At 45.6% G+C, this 24,968-nt stretch overlaps 1 protein-coding gene and 1 long non-coding RNA gene across 10 annotated transcripts in view; both read right to left on the reverse strand.

Moving 5' to 3' along the window:
* The window catches only part of AGAP1 (ArfGAP with GTPase domain, ankyrin repeat and PH domain 1), a 289,097-nt gene that overhangs the window by 10,154 nt on the left and 253,975 nt on the right, over positions 1-24,968 (reverse strand). The gene's annotated exons all lie outside the window — the stretch shown is intronic.
* Positions 8,253-24,782, reverse strand: LOC113959219. 2 transcript variants are annotated; one of them, XR_003531740.1, is made up of 4 exons: positions 24,713-24,782; positions 22,804-22,930; positions 10,029-10,135; positions 8,253-8,483 (listed from the first exon to the last, which is right to left on the reverse strand). It is a non-coding gene; the product is annotated as an uncharacterized LOC113959219 (long non-coding RNA). The 2 variants fall into 2 exon arrangements; XR_003531741.1 differs by having other exon boundaries at positions 22,804-22,933.

A 24,968-nucleotide genomic window follows, 5' to 3' on the forward strand; every position in this document is an offset into this window, starting at 1 on the left:
TCCACCAGCAAATCTGGATTAGTTTTGCATCATTTCCTGGGACATGTGGAGTGACCTTGCTTTGACCTGCCTGGATGCTTTCAGGCACAGCTTCCCAAAGCTTGTGCTTCCCTACCCCGACCACAATTTATCCTAAAACAGGTCCGGGGCTTTTATTCAGAGCAAAAGTGCAAACAGAAAATTAACACAGAGAGTGCTCTTTTACATCAAACCTCTGAATGACTCCTGCAAGCTAAAGACACACCAACCTCCCCCCCCAACAACCCGTTTGGGGAGTTGCAAATTAACCTTTGATGGCAGGATCTGATAACCAGAGTATCATTGCAGGTATTCCAGATGGAGGGGAGGAAGAAAAGGAGTTCTGTTATCAGAATCTTTAATTCATGGGTTTTCTATTTGTATTTTTTTTAAGGTAAAAACACAAACCAGAACTAGTGCCACGAAAAGGAAAAAGTAACATGCAATTATCTACAATAAAACGGGCATTCTTGCAGCAGGTCTGCTTCCAGTATCCACCTAGATCATCTTCAGGGATGTTAAGCAAACATCTCGTGTGATTTTTAACATACATAGAGGTATTGAAAGTATAACCAATACATCCACTATGTGTTTAAAACGTGCCACATTGGAAAGTGAAGTGATTCAACCTGTGCTGTTCACCCATAGCAGCTCACATCGGGGCTTTGGCCATTTATTTCTCCTATGTCCATACATCCTAAAGGCAAAATATACCTCAAACACCTACTCGATTCATTTTCTTTAGCCAAGAATCTGTAAATGAATCCCCTTTTCCCCCAGACCATCTTTTCAGTGATAGGAAGTTTTGGCTCCTGTCAGAGCACTGGCTGTTGTGATCACCACGGCTCCAAGAAAAGCCCTTTTTTTGTTTAGAAAACAAGCTGTTTGACACAAGTCTCCCACTTCCAATCACAATTCACCTCAAAGTGTAACACTGACGCTGTGATATGCACTAAAATACAGAGAAGAAAAGCTTAGTTCAGGCAGAAGCTTTCCAAGCTTTAGGCTGCTGGTTTACGAATTCACGGGCACGAATTTCTCATTTGCCGTGTGTCGCACGGGCAATCCTGATGCCCTTGGGAGGCTTCAAGAAGATGCTCCAGCCCTGCTCAGGTTTATCCTACTGTCTCAAAAGGCTGGGGGAAGAAGAGAAAACCCTTTAAAAATAAATGGAACAGGAAGGGGAAAAAAATGGCACCAGCTTTAGGGATGGAGAGGATGGAAGTGGTCCCTCTTTAAGGCACTCCCCAGCATGATCAAGTCACCATAACTGCTCTGCATTAACTGTGTGCTCTGGTCAGGATGCATCCCTTAACCAGAGGAAGTGTGGTGCAGAGCCTGGGAACAGCCAAGGAGACATAGAATCCCTCAGGAGATGCTGAGGCCAGCGCAGGGCCCCGCCACCAGCAGCAGGCTGTGACACGGGGCTACATTCACCTAAAAATCCAACCTTTACACGTGGTTATTTCACCTCACTCCAGTTTTCCTTTTCAGAAAACCTGCCTGATTTTTCTTCACCATGCAGGGCACCAAAAGGCTCCATTTGTTAAGGCCCAATTCCACCTTTGGAGTCACATCAAGGGTTGTGGTGGGAACACAGCCAACACCACAAATCAAAATAAAGGTGATTCAAAAGCCTCAAGCATTTGGGGCAGCATGTCACTGACATCAGCTACTGAGTGAGATCTTATTCAACAGCACAAACTGGGCACAAGAAAGACACAGCATTTGGATTTTAGGGTAGAAAACTAAACCTTATCAGAGGTAGCAGGAGAAGCACACTCACCCAGGTCTCACGGAGAGCCAAAACATAGAGGGGCTGTTTTCCAGTGAGCATCTAGAAAGCCAAGGCCCACAAACATCCTCCCTCCATCTCTGGCACACACCATTTAATTTGGACGGGAAGTCCTGGGGACTTTCCCGGGAGACAGCTGCAGCTCTGCCGCTGGCATTCATCTCCCAAATCCTGACAACAAGACATAAATACTGTAATTGTTGCTCTGATGCCCCAATTTCACTTCTGGGATCCACAGCTTGTCTTGGTGGAGGTTTCATTTCCCCCAAGGAAGGCCAGTCCAAGAGCAGAGTTGTCAGCAGTAGATCACTTAACCTCATTGCAGCTCCCTGGAGGACCACTGCTCACATCCCCTCTTAGTTAATGAGCTAAAAAATGAATTATTGGAGCGGTCAGCAATAAGCAGGAAGAGGAGGCACAGTGTTTCATTTCAGCCAGCACTGACATACCTTTAAATAAATCAACTGAATAAGAGTACAAGGAAGTGTGAGGAAGAGCAACTCATCAGGAGAAAGACACCAAACCAATCCCTAAAAATAAAGGCTAGTAAACATTTCCCTCGTTTTCTTCCCTTAGCTGCAATCCTGGCAACTCCAAACCACCCCCTCAGTACCAGAGATTTTCAGCTGTAGTTGTCAAAGCCAAAACAAGACTCTTTAAGTTAACTTTCAACAGCAGAGTCCTTTTCTCAGGACCAAATTAAGAGCTGGTGTGCTGGAGAGGCAACACCTCCATGCACTCAGATGGTCCCGATGATTTACCAAACGCTGAAGAACATCTGAACTGCCTCTCCCTCATTTGTATTAAAATAAATAGATTATAACCTCCTAGATAAACTTAGAGAAATTAAGAACAGAGTTCCAAGACTTCCTTTGAGCCTTTTATCTCTAAAGTTCTGCATTCTAACCCAGCTTGCTGATACAAACTCCAAACCTGACTGGTTACACAAGGGGCAAAATACTCTGGGGAACCAGGAATGAGTCACTGAGCCTTGGCCAAAGCCCTCCAAGCTCTCTGCTCTTCCAGGAGTCTCCATCACCAGTGAGCTCCAAGTACACACAGTGGTGTGAATAATGAAATCTCTGTCGTGGCAGCAATACTGTACATAGGTAAAGGGTTATTAGAAACAGATGAAAATTTCAGTTCTCCGTTTATTTTGATCTAATTAGGTGCTTGCTTCTCAAGATAATGTCCAATTATTTAAATTACTCTGCCAGCCACACCACATTATTATTATCTGGAAACATAAATACCGGGCCCTGGGAGGGGGGAGGGCTAACTAGGGAGCATCAGAGGATAGAAAAAGCAGATTTGCTTCCAGCACAGCTTCGCTCCAGGAGCTGCACTGTATTCCCCACCTGTGGTTTGCACTGGAGTTGCTCCTTGAGGAGCCCATGTCCGACAAACCTCAGCCCCACAGAACACATTGAGTTTTACACCCAACAAATCCAACCAGGAGCCTCGTGCTGCTGGTACTCACCCTCCATCCTTACTCCTCCTCGCTCCTGTTCACCTCTGCCTTCACTTCCATGGTCCCTCACACATGTTTGGTGAGGAGGTATGAAAGGTAAGCACCAAAAAGATTTGCAGGGTGGAAAAAAAAGTCATGTTGTTACAGCAACCCAGAATTGATTGTGTGGATGGACATCATGTGGATGGGGACCCCGAGAACTTGCCATCAAAATTCCACAGCTCCAGCACAAGAGCAGCCTTGTTGTTGCCAGAGCAGTACCAAGGATGACAAAAATGTTGTGTCACTCGCTCAGTACCCAGAATTACCCACTGTTTGTTAAAAAGCTGGATCGATTTTTGAAGGTTGAATCAAAAAGACAATGGACAGCAGGTATTTATCATGGAAGAGCACTGATTTCCCACCACCTGAAATACTGTGCAGGCTTGGTGCAGGCATTTTGAAGTGAAGTTTTATCCTCCACACCTCTGACAACAGTAAAAAGTTCTTGAAAATTTTTACCTTTTCGTCTCACTTCCTAAAGAAACTAATTCTGTAACAGAGGAGGCCTCTCAATGTTCTCTCCAGTGTGGCTGTGCAGGTGCTGTGCCCGTGTGTTGCCATTTCTGGTTGCTCACTGAAGTACAACCGTTCAACGCCGTAGTAACCTGGCCAGCTCAGCAACAGCACTGCCAAATATTCTCTCCTGTTGGCCAGCTGACAAGGTTAATGTGTCTCTTCCAAGAAAATGAAGTAAATCTAACCCCCTGTACCTCCCAAACTCCTGGAAGAGCCCCAGACTGTGTCATTACCTTCGTGGTCCAGCTTGCAAGAAGCCATCACCTAATGGCCAGTGCTGGGCAGCTGGTTGTGCTGGGGCTTCCCGTTTAAACAGCCCCCTTTGTGATGATCCTGATAGGGATGCAACGGTGGGATGGGTAAAAGAAAAACATCGGGGAGGGAGGGACAGGATTGAAATGTTGGGAAGGGTTCCTGATGTTTTTAATTGCAACAGCGAAGGGGGGAGAAGAAGCGAGGGTGAGAAGAAAGGGCTAGCAGCAAGGAATTTCCAAAGTGTCTTCCTGCCCCGAGCAAAGCAGGAACTGGGAGGAGAGGCATGGAAGAGGAGCTGGGAACAATATGCTGAGAAAACACAGGGGCTTCCTCTCTCTGCAGGAGAAGACCCCGGTGTATTGCACAGCCAGTGCTTAGCAGCTGAGTGGTTCGAGCCCGCATGCCTTCTCTGCCCGGCCGCGTTGCTAAGGGGGAGAGTGCACAAGCCCACCAGGATATGCAGGTCCCTGGCAAACAAGAGGGCTCCAGACAGCAAACAAAGACCGAAGGGTATTTATTCCTTAATTACGGAAAAGCTCTTCAGAAACAGACCACTGTAAATCCCGCCCGCCCGGGAAAAGGCCCACGATTTATGCACGCTGGGGCAAAGAGGGAATAAATATCTCTCTGGCTCCTGATCAATATTATGAGTGTTTTGCCAACCTACAGGGTGTTTTATGAGCTGTAAGGACAGAAAGGGATCATTAATAATTAAATAAAGTCAACCTATTAAGCTTATTACTTCTTACAAGTTAAACATCCCTGACGGACAAAGACCAGCCCCACAGGAAAGCCACAGATCAGCCAACCCGTGTCTTGCCTTGGACTCTGCTCCAGGGCTGCCTCCAGTGAACAGTGCAGTAACCCAGCTTGGAAATGATTTCATTACTGTCTGATGGGGAATTTGTCTGGCTGTGGACTGTGTTCGACCCACTCTTCAACCTGCAGACTTTCGTCCAAGAGAGAGAGAAAGACAATTCGATGCTGCATAAACATGCCAGATTCAGGTTACTTCTCCTACTATCAGTCCTATTCAACCAAACCAAACCAAAACACCAGCACCAAAAGGCACAAATCCCTACAAGTGTCCAAGGCCAGGTTGGACGGGGCTTGGAGCAACCTGGTCTAGTGGGAGGTGTCCCCGCCCATGGCAGGGGGTGGGACTGGATGGGCTTTAAGGTCCCTTCCAGCCCAAACCATTCTGGGATTCTGTGAAATAAAGGTGGTTTCCCACCAGCAGCACCTTGCACTGTCAGGGCCCTGTTTTCTGGAGCCCACAGCCCAGGACCTTCTCCACCATTAGCTCTACTATTCCATTTTCCAGTTTTCCTTTCGTAGCTGTGTGTTTAAGGGAAATAAAACCCTACTGTGCATGAGGGACAGAGATCACTCACACGTGCAGAGCTGAATGTGCTTCTCAAATTAATCACACCTTGCCTGACACTCACCAGTATCGTCGTAATTCAGATTCAGTGGAGCTTCTCCACCTTTTTCCCTCTCTCCTGACAGCATCCCCTCCAAAACAGCTCCAAAGCAGCTGCTTTTTCTGCACCTCTATGTTACCCCCCCAGTGATGCCACAGAGTAACCAGCACCTCTCCTTCAAGTGTTAATACACCCGCAGGATTTATTACTGCCCAACATTAATGGCCAGCCTGGCCAAGACATCAAGGTTTACTGACTCCAGGCTTTCTAGATAAATATCCTGCAACTGTGGGCTCTGATATATCACAGAAAATTGCAGTCAACTTATGTTTTCATTGCGTGACACTCCATCTAATAATTTTTAAGGTACCCTCAATAAAATATATCACACCCGAGGTTTATTCCGTATGAACTTAAGCAAAAACTATGTGACACATAATGGTGGAGGATACTGTGGGTACTAAGAAAAGGCTTATTAAGCTGAGAATAAAGATCCTAAAGGTGACAACTGCAAGCCCTGTAAGCTGGTTAAGTCTTTTCTCAATACAAATCCAAGCTTTTTGTTCTGTGCAAATATGTGAAATGAAAACAGTCCCCAGAGATGATATAAAAAGCTTGAAGAATGCCACAAATTGTACTTTCCCACTAACCCTACATGCCCCAAATTTTTTAAACAGCATTGCCAGCAGTATTTCAGGGGGAAAACCCCAATCAATGGTGAACCCTAAGGCTTTAGAGCTCCCCATTGTCCAGAGGAGGCCACGAAGATGATCAGAGGGCTGGAGCACCTCTCCTGTGAGGAAAGGCTGGGAGAACTGGGATTGTTCAGCCTGGGAAAGAGAAGGCCCAGCAGTGACCTAACTATGGCCTTCCAGTGCCTGAAGGGAGCTGACAGCAAAGATGTCAGACTTTTTGCAAGGGCCTGGAGGGACAGGAAAAGGGGGAACGGCTTCCCACTGCCAGAGGGCAGGGTTAGATGGGATACTGGGAAGGAATTCTTGGCTGTCAGGGTGGGAAGGCCCTGGCACAGGTTGCCCAGAGAAGCTGTGGCTGCCCCTGGATCCCTGGAAGTGCCCAAAGCCAGGTTGGACAGGGCTTGGAGCAACCTGGGCTAGTGGAAGGTGTCCCTGCCCATGGCAGGGGGTGGGACTGGATGAGCTTTCAGGTCCCTTCCCACCCAAACCATTCTGGGATTCTACAATTTTAAACATGCAGCTTGGAGAAAGTAATTAAAAAAGCAACGTGAAGAGTGGGGGAAGCTGGATTTCTGCTGAGGTGTGCAAGGGAGACCTCATGAGAACCTGCCATGAACAACAGCTCCCTCACACCCACCCTCTGCTGACCAACAGGAAAACTGCTGAGTTCATGATCTGATCCCTCTGGCATGCAGGTACAGCACGCCAGCCATGTAAAATGTAACCCACCAAAAAAACCCCAACAAAAAGGCTAATAAGTGAGTTATCACTGTGTGGGTCTAGACATGAGTGGGCTGCTTCCATTTCTTGGGTGGTCACACTCAGGCACACCACCAGTGTTACCTAAAAAAAGCCAAAAGCTGCTCTACAACAGTTGCATAGAAATGCTAAAACCAAGGAGTATATTTGCTTCTTGCTTGTTTTAGTAATAAATATATATATGCAGGGAATAGTAATTGGAAATATGCACCTAATGTATTTCATTATTCATGTGTAACCAGACTTAACCTGATGTCTTAAGTGTATAAATCAAATTGCATTGTGCCAGTACCTAAACACAGACTGGAAATTTCAATTTGCAATTTGATATACAGTCACTCAGGTTAGAAGATTCCATTAATTTGCAATTTGTTAACACTAATTTTCTCCTATAGGAAGGCTATACTTAATGCACTAGCACTTTAAACAGAGCTCAAGAAATCATTACATACTTTTTTCTTTTCTTTTTTTTTTTAAAGGAAAAAATATGAAAATCCTCTTGTACAGTACCCAGTGCATAAACCTCAACAATCTGTGCCAGGTGAGGGGTGGAGGGAGGTGGCAGGAAACAGGGATGTCCCTCAGCCCCATAGCTCCTCCCGTGCCCTGACCATCAGGGCACATTAAGGACACTGTGACACAGCTGATGTGATCTGCCTTGGAACAGATCCCAGCACAAACAGAGCAGAGAGGAGAAATGGAGCTTCTCCTCTGCAAATCCTGCTGGAAAGTGGAGAAGAGGCAGAACTAGGAGTGCACCAGCGCCTTCTAAACAACACTGAGGGGGGGAAACCCCTCCAAGGGCTGCCCAAAGGGTGACAAACCTGCAGAGCAGGCTAAAGAGAGCTCAGATGAGGGCTTGCTTAGCACACAAAGGTGGCTTCAGTCATAGAATCATTAAGGTTGGAAACGACCTCTAAGATCATCCAGTTCAACTGCAAATGGAAAAAAACGTGTTGTGGGCTCCAGGAGAAGCCAATCTTCACCCGAGGATCAGAAACTGGAAGAGGAGGGGCTGATCACAACGCTGCACGAAGACCTCCCAAAATTTACTTGACAATTTTGATCCTTTGCTACCAATAACTCCTACAGTTTGGTTTACAAGGAAAAACAAAAGCCCTTTCAGGGGGCTTTAATATTACCTTAATTCCAGCAGAAGCAATAAGATGACACTCTTTGGAGTATTTGGGAAAAAAACACTCTCCAACATTACCCTGAATTTATGTAAGACATAAAAGAGAAAATACAAGTAATAAACATTGTATTAGAGCATAGACTGTGAAGAAAAACGCATTTGGAGCAGCAAGCAAATAAAAACAACTGCCTGCTCTGCACAAGTCAGCAGTGGGAGGCAGCAGTGTTTGCAGTGGGAGGTCTGAGGGCTGGGGACCATGGGCAGCATTTCTGGGACACACGTTGATGCTACAGGGACCTCTCTACTGTCCAACTCTTCCCAGATAACTTGGAACCCTCCCTTCTGCTCTGCTCACCTTCCAGTGTCTCCTCACCTGCAATTTAAGAATCACAGAATTGCTAAGGTGGGAAAAGACCTCCAAGATCATCAAATCTATGAGTCACACTTATTAATGGCTATTTTTATTTAGTAAAAGTGATGCCTTTCACGGCAAGTTGGATCTGAGGTATTCCCTCTGTTCAGCAAGCGATGGGACTCCCCTCCACCTCAGTTCTACTAGGCTGCAGGTGTTTGATGCCCTTCTCCAACCACAAATGATAATTAGTTTAAAAAACGTTGTTGGTAGAGCCACTCATGTTTCTGAAAAAGCAAAGTGGATGAAAAATTGACTTGAGTAACTAAGAAAGGCTTTAGAAATCCTCAGCAGTGAACACCCACAGAAATCCATGAGGTTCCCCTGTACCTAAAAAATGAGACACCAAGACTTTTTTTTGTTTGTTTGTGCAATGCTGGGGTTGCCCAAATGTGCCCCGAAAAGTGGGATTACAGATGGACTTGGCTTTCAGCAGATATTGGAGAGCTCAGGTCCTGCTGAGGCATTTCTAATTGCACACCTCTGCCTATTAATCACTTGCAAACCTTTAGGCCTTTATGATTTACAAGCCATAAGGTTGGTGCTTAACAGTGGGAAACCCACATAAAACCTGACAGCAAAGAAAATCCGCACTGGAGCCACCTGCCAAAAGTGACAGCAAGTTCCACTTCGACAGCAACTCAGAGAGAGGTGTGCAGGGATCTCAAAGCTCAATTAAAGCCAGAATTAAAGAATTAAGGCCTCTTGCCCAAGTGCTGTTGGTGCGTAAGTGCTTTCTCTCTCCCAGCTACTTCCCTGCAAAACCCTCTTTGGGCCACATTTGGAAATTATTTAAAAAAGATAAAATATCCCTAATCTGTTACCAATTAGAAGAAACATGTGAATATTATTTTCTAATTTGTGACTCAATCTTAAAAGCAAAGTCGCTGAAATAATTACATCGGCTCCTGAATATTCCTATTGTGCTCCTGAAAAAAAATGAATAGTGGGTATGTCCTCTCCTGCCCGAGGTGCCCCGGGGCCGAATGTATCCATAAGAACCATCAAAGCCCTGAACGTGAACTGAAAAAACTGTGATTTCTGGTCTGTGGCAGCTGCAGCCCAAGGGCTGCCAAACTGATTAGTTCCCTCCTAATGGTCTTTGTGTAACTTGGGTTTGTGGCAAGGAGGTGGGACACAGGGATGAGCCAGGAGGGCACAAGTGGAGCAGCAAACACAGGGTGCTCGGGTGCCCACTCCACGAGTGACCCCTTCCCCGAGCCAGGATTTATGACAGAGACTTCTTTTCAAAAGCCAGACGCGGCGCGACTTGAGTGACTAACTCCTGAAAATTGGTAATTTCCTGGTGGTTAGCAGGGGAAGGTCCACCAATGGGGAAGCAGAGGCTGCTAATAAATTTATAGTGCGTTATATGCCAATTAGACCCCTTCAGCCCTTCAAGAGGCAGCACCACCAATCAGGTTATCATTCCACAAATGTACTCTTTAGGGCTGATCTCATCACAAATCAATCCTGCATTTAAAGTGCAATTTTCATTAGTATTACCTGGGAATGCACTTGTGAAACAATGCAAGCAGGTATTTTCCTTCTCTCCTCTGGGTGCCCTTCCTTGTGCAGAGCTATTTGCTTCTCGTAAGCAGCCACGTCTGAGCCTCCAATGGTAAATAATCATTGTGAATATCACATTAATTCTGCATCCAGCCAGATTTATTACACACGTCATACCTGGGAGTTTCACCGTCACTCACAACCCCTCGGTGAAATTACATCCTTGTACCTGACCACGTACCATGGAAGATCCTGTCAATACCAGGAATCAGAGCAGATCCCCCAGCTTCCCACCCCACCACATCCACAAGTGCTAAGACACCCGATGCTGCTTGTCTGGGCATCCAGAAAAAGGAAAAATGCAGAAATAAACAGTCTGTCTGGGTTTAGCATCTTAAGCATATGTACAGATCTACTTTCAAACCTCTGGCCACAGCTAAAACTGCACCTTGGTGCTCACAGTCTATGCAAGCAATACTGTAGTTTGGATGTTCTTCCTGGCCTTCATTTCTTGCTGAACAAGGCCAGAAACAGCCTTTAGTTTCAGCTTTATAACCTACGGCAGCACAAAGATGCCTCAGTAACACCCGGGAACCCGAGTGACTAGGAATGCATTCTCCTTTCCTTCTCAAGCCAGGTTCAGACCTTGGAGAAGTGCATCCAGAAACCTGTCACAGAATCATGGAATATCCACAGTTGGAAGGGATCCCCAAGGATCACTGAGTCCAACTCCTGGCCTTGCACAGACACCCCAATAATCCCACCAAGTCCTTGAGAGCGTTGTCCAAACGCTCCTTGAGCTCTGGCAGCCTTGGGGCCGTGACCAATGCAACCTGACCCAACCCCAGGTGGCCTCCACATATTTCACTTCGAAATTACTTCGAATTCCTTCTAATTAAGGTCAACACTTCGTGATTTGCTTGTCAGCTGCCACAGCACAAGCACAGGAGAAGACAAACGTCCAATGGCTGAGTTTGTTTTGGCTCAGAGCGCTATGGGATGTGCCTGTGGGGGCTCTGGAATCTTCTGAGCTCGTGCCCCGAAGAACAAACAACTGTAAACTTTCACAGTGCTTTGTTCTCCTGCTCCTGTGCTGGGATGTCCAACAGCATTTGGGATATGGCAGTCCATGCTGGAAGCTCACCTCACTGAGCACAGACATGACACCCACATTACAAGAACTTAAAGAACAGGAACTCTCTTATGTGGGAATTCCCAAAGCAACCTTCACCTCCCTGCTCCCCAGCCAGGTAAGCTCCTCTAAAGTCACAGTAGGACCAAATTTTGCTTCCCAAACTGCCCCTGCCCTCGCTCATTTTAAATTTTGTGGAGGCTCTTCACAAAAAACCCACAACATAGGAAGAGCAGTGCGATGCCTCAAGCCCTGGGCTGTCACCTGCATCTTATTTCTACTTAACCTCTTAAATAACATTGGAATTCACTTTGTCCCCTGATGGGCGCCGTAATGAGAACCACCTGTCAATCACGGCTCCATTAGCCTGGACAGACTTTCACTTCCTGAAACAATTTATTGGATTCCCAGAAGCGAATGGGCCTTCCTCCTTTTGAGCCAGGTTTTTTTGGGGAGCTATTCAGCGGGAGCGGGTCTCCCTTCTGTCCCTGCTGAGCGGGGCATTGTTTCCCCCGTTTGCTCATGAAAACGGTTTCCTGGCTTGACCCACCTCTTCTTGTCCTGGGCAGGCCGAGTGTTTGCCAAAAACTTCTTTGGACTGCTCAGTTCAGCGGCGCAACACAAAACCCACCAGCTGTTTCCAGCCACTGGGGCAGGGGAAGAAGCCAATTGTGCTGTTAACCCCTTCCCAACAAAGCCCCACTGCACACGGAGAGCTGGAGGAGCATGAGCCTGTCACCCCTACGCCAGGGGAGTGGGACTCCAGGGGAGCTCCTTCCTCCTTAGGAAAAAAATATCTGCTCTCATTCGGCGTGAAACCAACCACGATTTTGTTTTCTTCTTGCTTTCTCTTGGTTACACTCAAATTGCAGCTCAAAGAAAAAAATCTGACTAACAGAGGCTAAAAGCACTTCTGTTGAAACATTATCCTGAGCATTTTCATTTCTCCGAATGTGTGCGAGCCCTGACGAGGTTCATTTGCAATGTGCCTATCTGTTTTGATGAGACAATAAAAAGTATTTTATTTAAAAATATCTCCATTCCCCCCCCAAAGGAATTTAAATGGTCAGTTAATCTTTCTGCTTCTGAACAAACTACTGAGTAAACAAGAGAGGGCCTGAGATTATATAAACCAATATTTTTTCCATTCTAACACTGGTCTCGAAGACTAAAATACAGATGTACCTGAGCATTGGCTGTGTGCCTTTTTAGTATAAATCAGTTTAACTTTTAGCCTGGGAAAGGAAAAAAAAATGGAAACAAGATGATAGTTATCTGCAGCCTTCTGTGATTCTTGAGTCAATGGTAAATGGGGGGACTCGTTAGTGCCATAGTGATCCAATCAGGATGAAATTATGCAGTCATGTAAGAAATAATATCTATTAGGCTAATTTAATCAACGAATACTTTACAGATGAATTAGAATGCAGAATCCAATTATTTCAAACATTTGGACTGTCAGCCGCTGTGTTTCTGAAGCGGTGGAAGGGGAGAAAAGGAAGGTTTTAAGGATCCTTCTGAGGCTGGCTGGGCTGTGTTTACAGCAGGAGAGCTTCTAACAGCAGAAAAGCCCACAGCCACAATCAGCACCTTCTGCAGCTCAGAGGGCTCGAATCCAGCCCCTCTCCCTGCTCCTGGGGCACCTTCCTCTGGGCTATTGGTATGGACAGCTTGATCTGCTGTTTGCAGTGGCTGCTAATTACTGTCTCCAGTCTTGGTAATTTCCCCTCGCCAGTCACCCTTTAAAAGGAAGGCTCACACTCTAATTACAATGGGTCTTTTGTTATTTGGCAGGGCAGACGTGCCCCTGGATTGGTGCAGGACACCCCCAACTCCCTTGATCACGGGAGTGTTTGTTCCCTTGAAAACCAGAGGTTGCTTTACGATGCCAAGCAAAGGGAAATGGTGCACAAAGAATTACCACTAGAAGGGGAAATTGGTTTAAAACACAACTTGACTCAAAGAGGAGAGGACAGAACTGGGGGCTGTGAGCACACAAACCACATCTGTGATCCAGAGTGACTCAACATCTACTTTGCTGATGCTTTGTCCAGTCACAACGGGATCAAAATACCTGCCAGAAGAACATAATTCCCCCAGCAAGGAGACTTTTGGATTGGCTCCTTGCTATAGAATAAAGGCACAAGAAATCCCACATCCACTGCCTCTCTGTGGAGGATTTTCTCCCCAGTCCACTGGAACTGGTGTTTCATAAACAGAGCAGCCACCTCTCTGGCTGGGATGTGACTGTGAGAAGTCTCCTCATCACTTTTCGTAGTTTAAGGTGGACTCAGGTTCCCCAGCACTTCTCAGGAACAACAGAATGAGTTGGGTAGGAAGGGGCCTTTAAGATCATCTCATTCCAACCCCCTGCCGTGGGCAGATTCACCTTCCACTAGACCAGGTTGCTCAGGGCCTCGTGAAACATTTCACACACTCATCCACACCACTCAGTCTCACCACACAGGGCCTGCCCACCACATTTACTATCACAGCAGTTAATTCAAAAACTGAAGATGGCAAAGGAGTATGTTTTGCTCAGCTCCATGGCACAAAAATGGCCTTTTCCTGCTCTCTCATCATTAACAGACAAGCTACTCCTGAAAGCTCTTGGCAGCTCGAACAGAGGAAAACAGGGCTACAAGAAAGTGATGGATACTTTAACCACCTTCTGGACTATCTTCCACAAAGAACTTAAATGAAGTTTAAGCTTAAAACTTTCATTTCCTCCTGCTGGCCTAAGCATTTCTTTTGAGTATTTGAGGGATATCCTGAAGAACAAGAAAGGCTGGAGCCTGCTGCACACTGGGGATGCCCCATTGCTCTGTAAGGTCTGTGCCACAATTCCCAGCATACCTGTGATCCAAACATTTGTCTGCCCCGTCATCTGGAGTGGTTAATGGACTCTCTTGCTTATTTAAACGTTTAATGCTCTTCTGATGCCCAAATTATGCCTGTTTCACGTGATGGATTAGCACAGAATACAGCAGTGACAATTTCCTGCAATCTGTGGAATATCAGATTTTGATTACTTCAGGAGGAAAAAGTAAAGTTCTAAGTAAACTGTTTTGATTGATAAGGAGCAGAAGAATAGTTCATGTGGTGGTTCATTGGGAGCCTTGATGAATGCCTGGCAGGACTATCATGAGTCTCCACAGAAGACATGAAATAGCTCTGAGAAGATTTAAGGTATTTATTGCTCAAATAAAACAAAACCAAGTGACACAAGTAGGTGAAGCAGTGCTGGGTGATTGAAATCTGCTGATCAGGACCAAGTGCAATTCCAATTTTTGCAGGGCAAAAACTAATTTTCCAGCTTGCCTATCGAACACTGCTGGCTATTTTAGGAATTTTGGATGCTGCCTTTCTTCAGTGAGGAATGGGGATGGTTCCAGATTCAGGTCTTCATGGCAGATTATCTGCTAGTTAATGCTGGCAGTTGTTCTAGTTTTGGGTGGCAAATTATTTAGAAGTACCTTTTTAAGATTTAAGCTATTTTTTAAATATATGTATATATATATATCTATATATATACACATGTATCTCATAAAGCTAGAATGTATATGTTCCATGTAAGGTTGGACTTGACCTTGGAGGTCTTTCCCAATCTTAATGATTCTATGATTCTCTCTCTCTCTATATAGACTATATATGCTCTTTCTATACATACCCACTCCGTGGGCCCCATTCCCTTCCAGCAGCAGCATTCCCAGCTAAGAGACTTCAAGCTGAGCAGGTTTCCCACAGGAGCAGCCCCAGCACGGGGATGTGGCTGCTGCCTGCTGAAGGCAGCACTGATGTCTAGTACGAGGTCTACCTTTTGCTGCCAGGCAAGGTGCAGAGCTCCTCTGAAGTGACAACCTGTCTTCTTACCAATTACAAATCCCTCTGATTCGGGGCTTTGGCGGCAATAACACGTCAACAATCTCCCTGTGATGGCAGGAGCAGATGTGACCCCTCCACTCTGAAACAGCTGCTGAGCTGCATCTCTTGTGAAAATCCCCAAAGCCCTCCCCGACTGCGGAGGGACTTTGTGTTGAAAGCATCTTCCCCAAACAGTTCAGACTAAGGGAACCTTCTGAGAGATACGAGGAAGAAAAACGATGCACTTGAAGGGAGGGTTGCATCAGAAGCCCCTTCTCCTTCAGAAAAGGGAGCTGCTCTGAGCCCACAGCACTGTTTTGCTATTAAAAAAAGCCAGTTACAGTTAAGCTGTGAAGAGAACTGATTTTTTTATTTTCAGTTTACTATTGCTGGGCGGGGTTGATGGATGTTTTGGACAGCAGAGGCTGAAAGGAGGTTTTGTGAGCCAAGATGATTAAAACAGTTGTCTTGAGCAGAGTTTGTCTATTCTGGAAAGAAGTGGGGGAGACTCCAAGCAATTCATCAGCAGAGGAGGCACTGACTAGAAATGACAGCTTTGCAACAGGTTTGAAATCAAAGGGCAGTAAAACCAGCTGTGTGGTTGAAAAAGCTGCCCAAAAGCTACAAGGATCCTGATGATCTTCAGCTTTTCTTGCTTACCTCCTCCAAGATCCACCATGTGGTGTGATGGGAACACCAGTGGCTTTGCTGGCACTCAAGGAGGATAAAGAAGATCCTGGTAATAAAATGAAAGATCCTTACAACTTGCAGTCTGAGAACACGGTGGATTTGGAGGAGGCTTTGATGCTTAGGTGGGATGTTTAGGGACATGGTTCAGTGGTGGACCTGGCAGTGCTGGGTTAACTCAATGATCCTGGAGGGCTTTTCCAACCTTAACGACTCTATGAATCCATATTTCAGATGCACAGTGGAATCCAATGGCAGGGTTTGTTATTCCAGGCTATTCAAAGAGACCATGCAAGAGCAAGGACTAAGGACCTCTTGCCTTCCCTGCACAATGCTTGGACTTTCCAGGGCTGTTAGGGCAAGTGTCCCAAACCACTTGTCCTCTGCTGATAGTGCTTAGGATGAGATTCTTAAGCTGTAAGCGACCAACCCACTTTGTCTACTGTAAAAGGTTCTTCCACGTAGAAGAAAAAGAAATTACTGATTATTCTGAGATCCAAGCAGTGTGACAGACCTGGCTGATTATTTTGCACAGCTTTGTAGTGAAAAAAAAAATATGTTCCTCCTATCGGTGTGATCTGTCAATTAAAACATTTTCCATGTGACAAACAGCAGGCAGCTCCCACCAACAGTCAGAAGGAGCTCCACCACGTTCCTGAGCATTTATTTCTTAGCTCCTCGATCAGACCATAAGGGATGGACCACTGAGAACTGCTGGGTCAGACCCTAAATTGCATCTTGGTGGGCATCTGACCCCAGCCCTGCCTTGCTGAACCCGTGAGCTGAGCACTGGCAGTCCCAGCAATCCCCCTGTTTGCTTTTGGGAATCACATCAGAGGAACACAGTAACCTGGCAGCTACCTCGAATCCTGCCTGGATGCTTGGAAAAAAGCTATTGCTCCCTTAGAGATCAAGTGGGCAGCAGCCCCTTAACAGGAACTGGTCTATGAGCTACCACCACATGTCTAATTAATGACCCTGCCGGTCGCAGCTGGAAGAGCTGAGCTGGGGGTGATTAATTAAATTAGCTGGCAGAGGAAATTACAGTGGAAAAGCCAAAGTTTGATTGCTCCATAATTAACCACAGTGCAAATAATATCTGCATCTATAACTTCCAGCGATGAGATCAGAAGCCAATTGAATTTGGCACTGATTGAAGCTGTAAATATCCTGTGGTGAAAAATGATAGGTTTGTTCTGAAGGGAAAACTTACAGAAATGGACATCCAGCGGATGCAGGAGGGGAGCAGGGGACAGGGGAGGGAAGAGCACTGGAATCAGATCCTGATTTCAGCTGATCTCTGTGGTCTTCTGGAGTGCTGGAGGACTCAACGGGAAGAAACACTTTACAATCTGCTGGAGCTGCTGGATGCTGTGAGGTTCCTGATCAGAGATTCAGTGAATCCAGAAAGCAAGGGCCACAGAGATCATTCAATCCCCTGCCTTTCCCCACATCCCGTGTTTCCTAGTGGTGGGATTCACTGCTTTCCCTGGGAGAGAACTGCACAGCTTAAAGCAACCAGTCCAAACACCTCCTCCCCAGTCCATCCCCTACTCCTGGGAACACTTGCTTGAACTACAAGAAACCATTTTTCCAAGGACATCACCTCCAAATGCCTGAAAACCCCTCTATCCCCCCCCAGTCATTATAACTGCATTAAGGTCCTAAAGCATCTCCTTCTGAAGATCCTTACTGAAGACTTGAAATATTTCTTACCATTCTTCCCCCCAATTCCCTTTCTATTTTGCCAAGTTACAGCCATAACATGCCCACACCTCCATCCCTGTATCACGCTGAATTACTGTGAGTAATTCACTTTCACTGCTGCTGTAGTTCTGGCTTAGAGAAAGCTCAGGTTTTCAACTGAGGTCCAAAACACACCCCCTTCACACACCCAGACAAGCCAAGATTTGTTTACATGCTTTTCAAACTGTTATCTGATGCACTCCTCAATAAAACCTGCATGTTCCAGAAAATACTTATTTTTTTAAAGTACTGAAATAATTTTCACTGAATGTTGAACTAATAGTGAAAGGGCAGTACATACACATACAAAATATTTCATATTTTGTGTATTTTACAAATTATCTTGAATTTATCAAGGATATTATACATATGCTTGATAGATTCTTGATAAATGTGCTTGATAAACTCTGTGCTTGTAAATATATGTTTTCTGTATGTCCCAATATGGCAGTGAAATGGTCTGTCCCTCTTGGCTGTTAAAAATACAGCCCAAACCTCTCTCCCCCAGGATGTCACATGCACTTCCCTCTTATAAAATATCATGTTTGAGGGTGGAGGGTATTTTCCTTGTCTTACTGTGACATCCCCCATGACACCTCTTGTTCTCCTCTCTCTCTTATTCCCCATCTTAACACATACATTGATATCCAACGAGCTGTCTGACACCCCAAAAATGCAAATGTGACAACAAACACCAGCTAAAACATCAGAGTTGGACATACATTAATTTCAGGAGTCCCAAAACTTTATCAGAAGAGTTCCTTTCTGGACACTTTCATTTCACTTGGGCCATTCCCATCACACATCCTGCACAACCCTAGGCCTTGTCTGCTCCTCCACACACCCTGAGACCCCCTGTAAAATACACTGTGTCCTTAAAAAAAGACCCAAAATGTTGCTGACTGATTTTTAACACACAAAATAGGTACTCTGCGTTTGGCTGCTGAGTTTATCCAGCCTCCAAATATATTTTGTGGAGGCACCAGCACACCCGTGTTCCAGCTCCACTCTGCTGGACCCATCCTGGGGCTGATGAGCCACAGGCCAGGGGCTTCACAAAGAAACCAAAACTGCAGTTCTACCACTCAGAACTGCAACTGCAATAATATTTTAAAATAATCATATTTATTTTAAATACTACGTTAAATAATAATAATATGATTTAAAATAATAATATTTTAACTTTTCGCCTAGACTGGAAGTCCGAACAAGTAATGCCAGTTAATTTCTGTAGCTGCTTTTCTCTCTTTTCCTCCTCTTTGCCTGAATAGAACAGGTGAATCCAAGCAATCTCAGGTACCTGTTTATGACTGGTCTGAGCTGTGGGAGCTGCACAAGTGGCCAAAGCAGATCTGGTCTGGAGGGGCTCAGACAGGAGCACACACATGCGTCATTAGTGAAGGATTAGGGCTGCAAATTTTGGCTTCTTGAGATGAGAAAGGAAAAAAGGCAGCTTCTGGATATCATTTTCATAAGACATCCTTCAGTTTTAGCACACAGTGACACAATCCTGTTCTTTCCACCTGCAGAGGGGTCTAAAAAGCATTGATGGGGCTGTGATTTCATTGTGTGTGCACCTCAGTTTCCCAAGCCTGGCTGGTGCTGTTGAGAAGTGAAAATACAGTAAAAACATCCCTTAAGAAATTCTGACTCGGATGAAACAAGGAAAATGTAAATCTTCTGGAGGAAAAGCAAAGTTAGCTGGAAGATTTCTAGGCCATGACATAATCATCTGTTCAGCACGAAGGCTTTTTGAAGCCTGTCCCATCTGCACCTTTTGAGGCTCCCCAATTACCAAGGGATGGCTCTTCCAGCTCCCCAGCCTCTCACAGACTCACACAAAAAATGCTTCAGCAACAGGACTCGGCCCTGTCTGCACGACCTCGTTAATAGGCACGGGGAGACATTTCATCTCCCTCTGACTCCTGCCTCCCATCCCTCACCTGTGCTCACCTCCACACATTTTAACCTGCTATTTAATTATTTGAATGTCTGATTTCTCCTGGTCACTCTTTCAGTGCCCCCACCCCCCAGCACCCTGACATGGAAAAATGCAGCAGTAAGAGCATTATCTCTGAGGAACTGAGGATATGTGAGAGCTGTGGGGAACCTGCATTCGGGCTCGTGTATCTCAAGTTTCAGTCCAGTCAAAAGCCAGCACCATCTTTTCACTGCTGCCCTTTTCATTTAGTTATCTTACTGAAGTCTCCTCTCCCCAGTCCCTTGCCATAGGCTACCAGCTTCCTGCAGAGCCAGAAACAAAGCTCAGTCTTAAACAAAGGGGGGAAAAAAGGGAAAAAAGCACAAAAGAAAGTTGGTCACAGTTACTGTCAGGGAGCCCTGCGGGTTCTGTAGCCCGACCAAAGCGAAGGGATGCTGCTGCTTCTGTGCCTCGTGTCACTGGCCAGCAAAGCCACCAGGAGCACTGCCTGTTCCTAAAGTACTGCTCAGCATCCCCACCGTGGCTTTAGCCACGCTCTTCCCTCCCCAGGAGCTGAAACAAACCCATGAGCCATTCAAACAGCCCCCGAGGGCTGAGAGGGGCAAAACCAGCACAGGCTGACCACTGCCACTAGTGACAACTACCAAAAGACTGCTGCCCATGAATGCAACCTTCCTGGAACACCCCACCTGGGAAAAGGAACCTGAGGACCACCTCCCTCCCCCTCAGCCTATCCACTGACAGCCTATCCTCATGTTTAACCACAAGGAGTTTATATATCTCTTAACACCAGAAAACCTGTGTAGAAATAGTAAAAAGAATTTATATGACAAAGGCTCAGCAGCACAAACCAGGAATAAACTGGCTTTGCAGCAACTTATGCCACACACAGAAAGCAATTTGAATTATGATTAGTCAAACTGCTTTCTGTTTGGGGAGAGCTGATGTACAGAGAGGAAGATGTGACCTCAGGGCTGGAGGAATGCAAAGAACAGGTCAAACACCAACTACACAGAAAAGCTCCAAAGGAAAAGAAAATATTTTACCTAAGATTTCTATCTAACAAAACAGAATATTTCCTCTCCTCCTGGATGTTTCCCCTGTCAGCAGCTCTGTTGAGTTTCTCAGCAGCAGCAAGTGCTCAACTCACAGTAGTTCCCAAGGTACTCACGGATGAGCCTTTGGATCGGACCCAGGGGATCCCCTAACAGCTGATGCTTTTGGCATTTTTTTCCTCAGTGGTTTTATTTTGGTCTTTTTATGATTACAGGTTTCAGCCTCACAAACAGCTGAATTTCAATAGCAACACAAGTGTTCAGTGCTTTTCCTTTTGGAAATAACTGATAAAATAGTTACTGTGAAAGAGAGTGAGGGCAAAGAGGACCTTGGCAAGGCTGCCCAATCCTTTAGACAGCAAACTTCATTTTTCAGTTGCTTTTAGCTTGCCATATTTAAGAGGAAACTCTCCATACCTATTCCTCAGGTGCTGTGGAGTAGCAGATGTGTGCATGCACACATTTGAGCATGTAAATGATAAAAAATGGGTTCAAGAAAGCCTAGTTAACAGAGATGTACTCCTCTCCAAAATGTCCTGTTTTAGTCTCTGATCTCACTTCTGTTTTCTTTCTAAATGCTTATAAAAAAATCAAGGACTTTTCTGGGGCAAGACTAACCCACGGTAGCTGACATCTGATTCCTTTGCAGCTGTACTGGCCTTTGGTCATTAGCTTGATGTGAGCCACATCTCCCACCAATTTACAAATAAAATATCCAGTTTTTTTCCCATTGGAAATGAATCTTTTTGCTCTTCCATGCTCCTGTTGCAGTGCCACAGTTAAACAGTGGCCCAAGTAGTTTCTAATAAACACTGTGATGGTTCTCTCTCTATTAGTATGTTCTGAGTTGACCTTTTCAAGTAGCTTTTGGCCAAGCAGATGTGAAGTCCAGTGAAAAGACGTTCATCTTCAAATCTGAGATGCTCCCTAGCTCTGCCAGGTGTCTGGGAGAGAACTAAGACAAAAAGAGAAATAATCAGGCCATATTTAAACCAGAAATTAAGTTTGGAGCCAAGATCCTACACAGGTTTTGAGCCCTTCACAACAGGCACTCACCCACTGGACTGGTTCTTTTTCTAGCAAACAACAAAAAAATATCACTTTTTGTACAGCTGATTATTGACTTAGGAATACTCTTTTCCCTATCTCATCACTGTTCATACAACACAAAGAAATCCTCCTTGCTCGAGTCCTGAACACAAACCCTATATTTTCCAAAGTGTAACGAGCTCATCAACTTCTTATTTAGGGCATTTCAGCTTAACCTGGTGCTCTTCAGCGTGGCAGCCAAAACCATCCAGGAGTTGTGAAGAATCTCAGCTGAATAAAGGTACCTGGAGCTGACTGTACCTCCAAGGTGAAGCATTTCAGTCTCTATCACCTGCCCTGCTGCAGAGACCTCCAGAGGCAGGATGTCCCCCAACAGCTCTGGTTTGGAAGGTTAACACACCCAAGGGCATCTTTCCTTGAGTTTTCTGGGTGTGCCCAGAGGGGGTTTCTTGTTTTTTTCCACTGACACTGAAAACTACCTTTGAAAACAAGGGGTCAGTCATTTCCACAACTCCTGGGAATGACATGTCAGGGAAGAACCCCAAATGTCTCTGCAATTGTATGAAAATGGCAAAAACCTGCTAAAATAAGGACTGTTGCTTTTCTCTTCCTTTTGTTTGAAAGTAAAGTTCCTTGAAGGCCCTTCCCTTCTATTCAGCTTCAGTATCCAAAGCTTGGCCATTGCCTCTGGCCCACTGCTCGTGAGAGAATCATGGAATGGTTTGGGTTGGAAGGACCCTAAAGCTCATCTTGTTCTACCCCCTGCCACAGGTAGGGACACCTTCCACTAGCCTGGGTTGCTCCAAGCCCCATCCAACCTGTCCTTGGACACTTCCAAGGATTTCATAAAGTGGTTCTGATGCCATTTAGATTGAAAAGAACAACAATATTGTGGTTTTTACACCTCTGCTTTTTCACAAATGCTCTAATACACAGCTGAAGGAGACAGAAACACTTCCTTTGCAGGTTTCTCTTTCACCACCAATGAGGAAAATAAGGATTATAATAATTATTGCAAGCCAGGCTTCTGTTTAAGAAGTGTTTGAGCTTTTATCAAAGGCAGACTTGCACACAAGGAACGTGCAGTTGAACCAGGGAGCATTTTATCTAAAGTGCTCATTAACTTGGACAACCTGGGTGGAGGGTTTTGTGTTGTTGTGGTTGTTTTGTTTTGATTTTTAATCATCCAGGCAGCATCTCCCATGCCTGTACAGGCACCAGTGCTTTCCCGGATCAGCTCCTGGATGACAAGGTCTGCCAGGCAGCTACAAGGACAGTAAAACACAGTGCACTAACCTGCATCTCTGGAGTGCTGCATCTGAGCTTGCCAGGCCTCCAAAGGGTGAAGTCTGACCAGCAGCCACCCCAGCTGACATTCCATTTGCCTCACTTAGTCATTCCTATTAGATGCATTTCCTGGAAGCTACTGGTAAGTGACAAATTTTATTCTTATCTTTTTAATTTGATTGCAAAGCAATGCAGTGACTCCAGTCTGGAAGCCCACGATGCAGCATGTGAGAATTGGTTCACTTTTACAGCTGTACAGGGGGGAGCTTTGAGTTTACTGGCAGCAATGAATCAGTCTTTTTATTTATGCCCGTGTTTGAAAACGCAATACCACCGTAACTAATAATTTATACATTTTCCTCATTACCTTTATGAAATATCTGCTGTCCAAAAGAGAGCTAATAGAACTCCAGCTCACTGGGAGCTGTGCTGCTCGGTGGAGTTCAGCCACCAGAAAGACCAGGAGCGAGTTACAACTCTTGGGCTTTGTTGGTGTATTTTTATTTTAATTCCTCTTCTTGACTCCTTCCCAAAACCTCCCCTGTTCACGGGACTTGCTGAAATACCTTAAGTGAAACCTTTAAGTCAAACCTTCAGTCCCCGAGCAGCTGCTGGGTCGGCAGAAGCCCAGCTGTCTAAACTCTGCTGGCAGTAAATGTCACTCTTGCACACAAACTGTGTGCCTGGAGAACCCACAGGCACATCTTGGGCCATCACATCCCATCACGTCCCCGGCCCAGACGTGAGACCCGGAATGGGAACGGTCCCCACAGCCCCGGCGTGGCGAGGAGCGGGCCCTGCCCCTGACAAGCCTGCTGCAATGACAGAAATGCACTTGGAGTTGCAATTAGTGGCACTGTCATTTTCGGGCGCTCCTGCCAATTAATTAAGCCTGTCAAATGGAAAAACAGCGGCATTCACATGATAATTTATATAGGGAGAGACTGGCCCAGCAAAGCTGCCGCTGCCGCCAACAAAATCCCCTCCGAGCGCTCAAAAAAAAAAAAAAAATAAAAAAAAAAAAAAATAAAGAAGTAGAAAGGGGAGGGGGGGAAGAAAGAAAGTTAAACTGTCCTTGTTATAATTGTTAACTCTGATCGCTCAAGTAGAAGACGGGCTGATTAAAACTCCAAACGAGCCCCCAGCTCGCTTAAATCTCAGAGTCCGGAATGATAGAATCAGAGGAGTTTATTCATACCATTAAGCCCCAGAGAACTTAATTGAAAGAAGAGCATAGCCTGGACCTTGACAAGCGGGAGGTCACAGTAATTGCTGCCGGACATATTTAACATTAAGATAATCAGGCCATTAATTACCCTTTGGATCATTAAATCAGCCAGTTGCAAAATGAAATTTCTGCCTCTATTACTCACTTGAGAGACCACAGGGGTGGCTTTTAATTTATCAGTGAGCTTGAGATACAAAGGACCAGGCTTGGGGAGGAAGGAAAAGGGGGAGAAAGGAGGGGGTTTGCTTCAGCAGAGGCAGGAATATCAATCCGCCATGCTTGGTGATCGTGGCAAATTAACTAGGTAAGATAACCTCGGCTTCTAAAGGCAGAAGCTGGGGGTATGTAAATAGATGAGGGCAGACAGGGAGATCAGAGCCTGCACACCACTTAGCAGGATAATAAAGGAAATCATCCTTGATTATCAGTGCTAATTTGGACACTGCCGGTAGCTTGTTATGCGTGTTCTGAGTAGCATTTAATTAATTCAATTGCTTGTTAATGAGGGAAGTGACATGTGGGGAGCAGATGCCACCCAACTGCAGATGGGTTCTGGTCAGCCCTTCACAATAAAATCTTCCTTTTTTTTTTTTTTTTTTTTAATTTATTTTTAAAAACCCCCTTCCCCCACCCCTGAAACGGGAAAGGTGTCAAGCGTGGAGGAGCATTGAAAAGGCACAAAACACTGACCTCATCAGGCCAAGAACCGCCAAGAAACCCGAGCTGACAATGCGGACAGAGAGGTCCCGATGCTCCCCCAGGCCCCGTTTGTGACGCTGCCGCCTTATGCCAGGAATCCAAGACCAACAGGACCATGACAGCAGCTCCAAAAGGAGCCAGAGATGAGGCATCCTTACCAGACCCAGGGTACGATTCTGGGATCCCAAGTACCCTGTTTCCCAGGGCTTGCCCCTTTATTTGCACTGTCTATAATAAAGGATCAATT

This window comes from Corapipo altera, unplaced genomic scaffold, assembly GCF_003945725.1.
Source record: "Corapipo altera isolate COAL_440 unplaced genomic scaffold, ASM394572v1 183, whole genome shotgun sequence".
Lineage (NCBI taxonomy): Eukaryota > Metazoa > Chordata > Aves > Passeriformes > Pipridae > Corapipo > Corapipo altera.